Genomic DNA, 8,755 nt, shown 5'->3' with positions numbered 1-8,755 from the left:
GTCTTTCCCTTATTTTTTCTAATATTTAAGAGTTGAAAAATAATTAAATATATATTATGGAAAAAAATTTCCTTCTTAGAAGACATCGGAATTAATGACAACTAATACTTTTTTCATTAATTTAAGAATTTTAGATCAACTAAATTTGATTTTAAGAAGATTTAATACTGTCTTTTCCTGTATTCCTCAAATAAAATTCTAATTATACATGAGCACTGATATATTAAAAAATTTATAATACCCAAAAAGGCAAAACCATGCAAACCCAAAAATCCAAAAAACATACCTGTTTAAAAAAAAAAATTACTTCCTTTACTTTTTTTAGTTCCAAATTCAATGGTCCTTAAAATTCTAATCATACATAAACACTAACAAATTAGTTAAAGTCCTTATTTTATCTAAGTAACAAATCATAATATTTAAAACTCCTGAATCAATTAAAATTTTACCTTATATAAAAAATAAAATTCTACAATTCTATTTAAGTAAAGTAATATTTTGATCAAACTTAACTACAAAAATACAACCTTTCTTCTATTCTTACTTTTCTTTTTATTTTGAGTTTTATTAATTTTAATTTTAATTCTAGTTGTCTTCTTACATTCATTATCGTCATCCTTCTGTCTTTCTTTATTCGTTTTAGTTAATGAATTTAAATATTACATATGAATTATGTATAATCAACAATTGACATGTATTGTCCTCTTTTAACAATTTCTTGTGTTTCTCTTTCAGTTACAATTTTTTGATAGAAAAACTAAACAAAACAAGCGTATTGTCGCCGAATGAAGTAGCTAAAAAAATTAAAGGTTTTTCTCGCAAAAAATATCAAGATTTGTATTACATTTGCGGTGATTCTCTTTTGATTACTGCAAAGTTTTACTCATTTCAAAGATATTTGATAATTTTTATGCAAATTGTAAAGGCAACGATATATAACACTATTATCATAGTTATTGCTTTTTTCTCTCTGAAAGATTATTCGATCATAACTCTTTATGTGTCTTTGTTGTGTAATCGAGCTTTAAGTTTCTTTCTATTTTTAGTGACTAATTTTTGTTTTTAATGACAGCTTAATGAAGTTCCAAGTTAGAAAAATAATGAAGTTCAAAGTTAGAAAAATCTTATTATAAAGGTAGATCAAGAGTTTGGACTTACTAGATGATTCAGTTCGTGTGAATATCATTATGCTTTTTTTTAAAACTCAAAAAACATGACCGAGAGTGTACTAAAAAGAAAAGAAGACGGACAAAAGATAAAATTGTGTAGCTCTGACCAAATTCATTATGCACTATTAATTTATTGTCTAATCTATAGAATTATGTGATGTAATATGTACCAGAAATTAAAATTTTCTTTTATCTATAGATTATTTGTCTTTTTAGTTGAAATTGTATAGAGCAATTTGTATTTAATAAGAATGTAATTAATGATTTTGTAAAAATTTAAATTTAAAAATAATAAAATATTTTAAATATAGAAACACAAAGAAAAATAACCTACAAAAGGAAGAGGTATTACATGACAAAGCAAAAGTGATGATGTAAAATATATAGGTGCTTACACCAAAAAAATATGTTTATGTTTATATTATTATATTAAAGTGTGAAGAATCTTTGAAAAATGATTTAAACTTTTACACTTTATTAAAACTTTTTACAATGAATTAAATTATTTAATTTTAAATAATCAAATATTATAGGTACGAGATATGTACGACTAAACTAGTAGGTCTATAAGAAGGAACGAGTTTTGTGAATATTTGTGAGGATGCGTTTGACAATTTGAAAAACTCGAATAGGAGTATTACATTAAAATATGGTACATGCTTTTATTAATGTGGCAAGAGGTTACACTTATAGTAATGTGGCAAAAGGTTAATCTTATTCAATGCCTAATGATGCAGGTAGCAAAGAGGCGGATTCAGAATTTTATGTTTACATTGCCCCGGAACAAACGCCCTTCAGTGGGTACTTTTCCCTGCTGAGCCAACTATCGAGTTGTTATTGGGTTTCTATCTATAATATGTATTTCGTCCCAAATTATTCATTTCAAATTTTCTAATTTAATATTCTATTTTACTTGTTTTTTTTTATTAATAAAAAAATATTTTTTTTCATATTTTATTCTTTGCATTAATTAATTTTTCTTTAAATTAAAATATAAACATCATTTAATAATAGGGGTACTATGATAAACTAGGTATGTTACTAATTATTTTTCTTAATCAATGTGTCATCTCAATTTGAGACGGATAACTTGGGATGGAGGGGATAATTAATAGTTCCTCTATTTTAAAATAATTAAATTATTGAGATACGATATATTATTTAAGAAAAGAATTTTAGGACATAAGTTACATGTTACTTTTTACTATTATCCTTTTAATTGTTCTTGAATTACCTACCTACAAAAACTTAAGAAAACTTCATTAAATGAAAGGATAAAATTAAAAGAAATTTTCAATATGTCTCTTGAAGAATAAATAATTTATTTATTTTAAATATTGAAAAATATTTATCTATATATTATTAATAGGAGAGGATAAAACCTCCACAATAACCCATGTGGCAGCATAATAAAACACCATTTGGCTGTTTAGGGCAACAATCACTAAGGTTAGTTATTAGTTATACCTATTTTCAAATTTCCTTAGAATTTTTTTTTTTTGACAATTGGATAATTAATATTTGCAGTTTTTTTAAATAGATAACTTGTTATAAAATAAGAAAGAATAAAGAAGAAGAGTAGAGAGAATAGAGAGGGTAATTGTTATTTCTTCTCTTGATGGATGAGAGATTATATGATTGTCAATACAATGAATAAAACTCCTCTATTTATAGGGGAAATTTACTCTTAGTCTGAGTAAAAGACGGATGATTCAAATCCTAATAGATATCAAAGTAGATCTTGATAGACATTCACTATAATGTAAATACATTTATAACATTCCCACTTGAATGTCTAATTGGTAGATAATGTGATTCGTTAAAACCTTACTAGAAAAAATCCAGTAGGAAAAAAAATCTAGTGAAGGAAAAAGGGTATACAGCTCTAATAATACGCATTTCGGCTGCCTCATAAAAACCTTACAAGGAAAACCCAGTGGAACAAAACTCCGTAAGGAAAAAAAAGTACAGCGCGTATTAACTCCCCCTAATGAGAACATCCTTGAACCTTTGCATCCCGATCTTGTACACCATCTTCTTGAAAGTTGCAATTGAAGGAGACTTGGTGAATAAAACAGTCACATTGTCACTTGAATGAATCCGTTGAACGTTAATATCACCATTCTTTTGGAGCTCATGTATGTAGAAAACTTTTGATGAAGTATGCTTCGTTCTATCTCCTTTTATGAATCCTCCATCAAGATGTGCTATGCATGATGTATTATCTTTGTATAAAATTGTGGGTAGATTGTCATATGTCACACCACAGTTTTCTCGAATGAGATGTATCATAGACGTCAACCATACACATTCTCGACTTATTTCATGAATAGCTATTATCTCAGCATGATTCGTGAAGTGGCTACGATAGACTGCTTCGTATATCTCCAAGATATTGCAGTACCACCACATATGAACACATAGCTTATTTGAGATCGAGCTTTATGTAGGTCAGATAAGTACCCAACATCAGCATGACCAATAAGATCGGGACTACAATCTTTAGAATAAAATAAGCTCATGTATTTTATCCCATTTCGATGTCTCCTAGTAGGAGTAGAAATATACCTTGCTAACATATTAACCGAAAAGGCTATAGGCCTTGTAGTATTTTCAAGGTACATGAGTGCATCAATTGCACTAAGATATGGTACTTCATAGCCAATTCAATTCGATATATTTTGAATTTCAGCAAATAATCTATTGCTTTGAAAACTCTCCAAGAGTTCCAATGATTTTCAAGTTATAAGCTTATACAATATAAAGATTATAAATAAGTTTCCCAGAAACTTTTATATGCTTTAAGCATTTTGAATTCTTAAAATTTTTTCACATAAGTTTTGTCAAGTGACAATATTCAACGTTTCATGAGTGACATCTTCAAATATCTGGACTGCAAATCAAATAAGTTTAATACTTACCAAGATGCATCCTTTTATGTCACTTGATAAATGTTTCTACGTCAGCATACTTAAATTAACGTAGAATTAAGATCCTCGTAATCTTTCACAATATTGCGCCAATATTGTGTCAAATATATTGATGATATATCATTTAGTATCGGTTCACAATGCGACATAATATTTTGAGATCTCATCACTTCATTATTTTCAGGTACATGAACCTCTCATAAGGTTTCATGAAGTGGTATGTCGTAGGCTCTTCAAGAGCTCATTGTCTTCTTATTATGATTATTTGCTCCTTATTTTTCAAGGACTATTTTATTTGGAACCGATTAGTCTACCACACTTCACTCATGCATAGACTCTATCCTTTAGGAATACAAAATAAGAGCATTTGCGCTTAATATGGGATGCTTTCGGCATTTGACTTGAATTATCTTTTGGATGAGGATCTGGTGATAATTCCTAACATATTTATTATCTTTTGGATGAGGATCTGGTGATAATTCCTAACATATTTCATAGCGCTTATAATCTCCCCCTTATGTTAGGAAAACTAACATACATTCTCTACTTCTTTGAGGAATCCATCTTTGTGCATTATGGTATATTCATTAATCGTATACCGCACATCAAAATTATTAGATGGAATAATTGGTTCCCGACCTTGAACCAATTGAGACGGAAAAAATAATCATAATTTATTGGTCTAATGCATATAAGTGTTATTGTATATATCATATTTCAGACCAACACATGAAGCTTTGTTCTCATTAACGATGGTTTAGCTATTTATCGAATGCATTAAATGCCAAACCATCATCTCAAGATAACTTTCTTGATTGCACAATCTGAAAATTATGCTCAATTTATATTGAACAAATAACTTTATGAATGTCAAACGTAGGTTGACCATGAATGTACATGTGATCATCTTATTGATGCATCTTTTCAACATATCACATGATAGGTGAACGGGCCCTTATTCACCTTTTATAATTTTTAGATTTGAAGGGATCTAATCCCAATATTAGTTGGTCCAACTAACTTATCATGAGAACAAACAACATTAAAGTTCATGAAGAATTTTCTAATTCTTCAATATATGTTCAATACTCAGTATGCACATCTTCTGGATATCACAATCGTTCATGTCAACTTATGAACTTTTAATCTAGTAAACTCCAAGTTTACCATGATATGTGTTTTTGCTTTAGTAAATTTCAGATTTACTATTATATGAATAAATTTCAGATTTACTACTTCAGAAGTAGATTTCAAAATTATTCAACCTCTTTCGGAGGTGAGTTGTGATACAATCACAATCAAGTGCACGTTTGCATTAATAAGTTTCTCATTCCCTAGGAATTGAATATAATCGTGCCTTAAGCCTATCAAATTATGATAGCTTATAACTTCTTTCAAGATTTTGCTACTTTAGAAGCAAATCGAGACATACATATGATGTAGAGAATTCTTCTCTAATATATCTTATAATCATAGAAGCGTGTGAAAATATCGTCACTTTTGATGATCATTATCATATTGTCCCTCCACGCGTATATTCGTGCATTTAATCACTTGTCTTCTTTCAGACATATTATGCACTGCTACCAAATACACCTCAAGAATGAAGTAAGTTGTCATATTTCAGACTTATCATATATTGCTATCACATTCACTTCATGGAATGAAGCATATTCAATGGATCGAATTTCATGACTTTTCATTAAACACCCATTATTTTGCCTTAGCCATTATAATATCATCAATATGGTGTATTGAGATTCAAACTCAACATCTAATCCATATAAAGGCATTTTAGGCATGAATCGATGGGACTTGAACCCAACATATTATCATCCTTTTTGATAATATTATTTTTGAGGAATAAATTTAAAATATAAATGGTTCCAAACCAATTATTTTTCCTCAAATTCAATAATAATTATATTAATAGTAGCAAAAGAAAGATAACATAATGAATTACTAACCTTGAAATCCTTCAGATTTATAATCTCACCTTGTTTGTCAGAGTCTCGTGCTGATAACGTGTTATAAAACAAGAAAAAATAAAGAAGAAGAGTAGAGAGAATAGAGAGAGTAATTGTTATTTCTTCTCTTGAGGAATGAGAGATTATATGATTGTCAATACAATGAACAAAACCCCTCTATTTATAGGGAAAATTTACTCCTAGTGTGAGTAAAAGACGGATGCTTCAAATCCTAATAGATATCAAAGTAGATCTTGATAGACATTCACTACAATGTAAATACATTTATAACATAACTAATTTTTTAATCTATTTATTATTTATATTTGTGTATAAATAGGAGAGGCAAACACATATTAGAATAACAAGTGTCATGACACAAATTCCTATCTAAAAACAAATGCTAATTCGTTAATAACTACATTTGAAAAAAAATAATGTTAATTAGCCAAAAACTTCAAAACTGCAAATTCTCATTTAACTACCGTGCAAATTTTTTAAATAACTTTAAATCAAATATTATTTAATTAAGACACTCCAATTTATTTTTGTTTTTAATGAATTTGATCGAAATATTTGTATATTTTGGTCATTTGAGACAAAACTTAACAATCTATCTGATAAGATTATATATAAAGATTAGCATTAAAAAATCAAAAATTATAAACTAAATTATCTAAATTTTATTTGAAAATAAATACATTTGTTTAAAAAGAAAATGAAAATACAAAAATAAGACGGCAAAAGAGAAAATAGAAAATGAGAAGAAAAAGAAAGAAAAACAAAGTAAAACTAAGCCCCATTTCCCAACTCTCAAACAGAAGTATCGTTTTGAACTTTCAATTTTTTTTATAAAAAAATTACTAAAACACGTTTTGGCTCCTTTTTTTATAGTAAAATTGTTTTCCATAAAACAATAAGAAAGATAAAACACCTCTTTTAGGATCTTGTTTTAGCAACTAAACCATATGTTTTTATCTAAGTATTTTACATTTTGAAATTTATATTTATCCAACTAATATTAAGTAGTCAAAGTTTTGAATTTGAAATTATATAACTGTATTCTCACAGTTAAAAGTTCATCATATTATCATTATATCATGAAACAATTACTTTCAAGAAAATTTTAACTTTGTTCTTAAAGTTCTCCAAATGGTTTTTCATGAGCATGGTACAATGTAGTCTATAATTAAGGTTTACTAACTTTGACATGAAAATTAAGTTGATGATCATGATTTAATTGTAATGTATCGACCACGAATTTTCTTTTCATCTTTTTACCTTCTCATATCTTGATTTTCACATTAGATTTTGAAGATAAGATAAAACACATCAATGGACGAGAGATAGAATTTGTGAAGTTAAAGAGGCAAAAGAGGGAGAAAATGTTTACTTCCTCGACTATCAAAGAGGAGATACTAACTTTGGTATTGTTTCTTCATGGACTATCAAGTTTATATGGTGTTATGTTTCTCTTTATGCTTTAAATTCCAGTACTTAATGTAAATTTATCAAGTTATACTCTTTTGAAGGTTCATTAGCAGTAGTTGACTAAATTGAGGATGTAATTAAGTTATGCTTTGAAGAAAAAAGACCATCTTCCAACGACGAGTAAGTGTTTTGCTGCAGCAGCACCTCTAATCACTCGATTTTCTTTTCTGCGGGATCTTAGTAGTCTTTTTTTCCCGTTTTTATCTATTGAAGTTAAAATAGTAATAGATTAGAAAATAGTAATCATTTATATGTTGTCACACCCCTTTTTGATCAAAAAAAAGATATGTATTTTAAGTTCGAAAGAGTTTTATTATTAAGATGACAAAAATGAAAAATTTGTTTTGAAAAAAAAAAAGGATTATTTACATTATTTTTTTCTTATTCAGAGTCGCCACTTGGCATAATCCGGTGTGCCAAGTCACATTTGGAAAATCCTTTTCGAAACGGTTTGACTCTAAAAACTGATCCGCGAACAGAGATTCCGGCTAAGGAATTCTGTTGACCGAGGGGAGGTGTTAGGCACCCCTCGATCCCGTGGTTCGACCACAGTCGCTTGGTGGAGCGTATCGGCTAATTTGAAATTACAAATGTACAAACCACATAAACACACAAAACAAGCAAACAAACAAATCACACAAAATTCAAAACAAACCAAAATAATGTTCAGTCCAAATTATACAATCCAAAATAAAAGAGGTGCTGAAATATAAAATCTATTCTATTCTAAACTAATTCTAAACTAAACTCCACCCGACGTTTCGGGCCTTGATCACCAGCCTCCTTTGCGTACATGCTACTTCGGGGCATTCCCCAAATAAATCAATACAAATCGTTCGGGGCATTCCCCGACTAAATGAGTACAATTTAAACTTTTCGTGCAATAAAGTAGAAAGTACCATTCACGCACATATTCAAACACTCCAACAAATTGTTATTCCTAAATTTGCCTACCCAGCCTACGTTTGCCTACCAAGTTCAACGTACCACAATTCTATCATGTTCAACATTATCAATACATCAAAATTAATCAATATTTATTTTCCTCCATTTTTAATCCCCACCTTAATTCATTCTCAACCACGTGATTAACCTATTTCAATACACAATCCACCAATCGAGAATAACGAAAATTCACCAATCATGCTTAGCACATCACACACCCAAATGTCACCAACAGTTCACATCAACAAACAAA

This window comes from Capsicum annuum, chromosome 1, assembly GCF_002878395.1.
Source record: "Capsicum annuum cultivar UCD-10X-F1 chromosome 1, UCD10Xv1.1, whole genome shotgun sequence".
Lineage (NCBI taxonomy): Eukaryota > Viridiplantae > Streptophyta > Magnoliopsida > Solanales > Solanaceae > Capsicum > Capsicum annuum.
Note: the sequence above shows the minus strand (reverse complement) of the source record.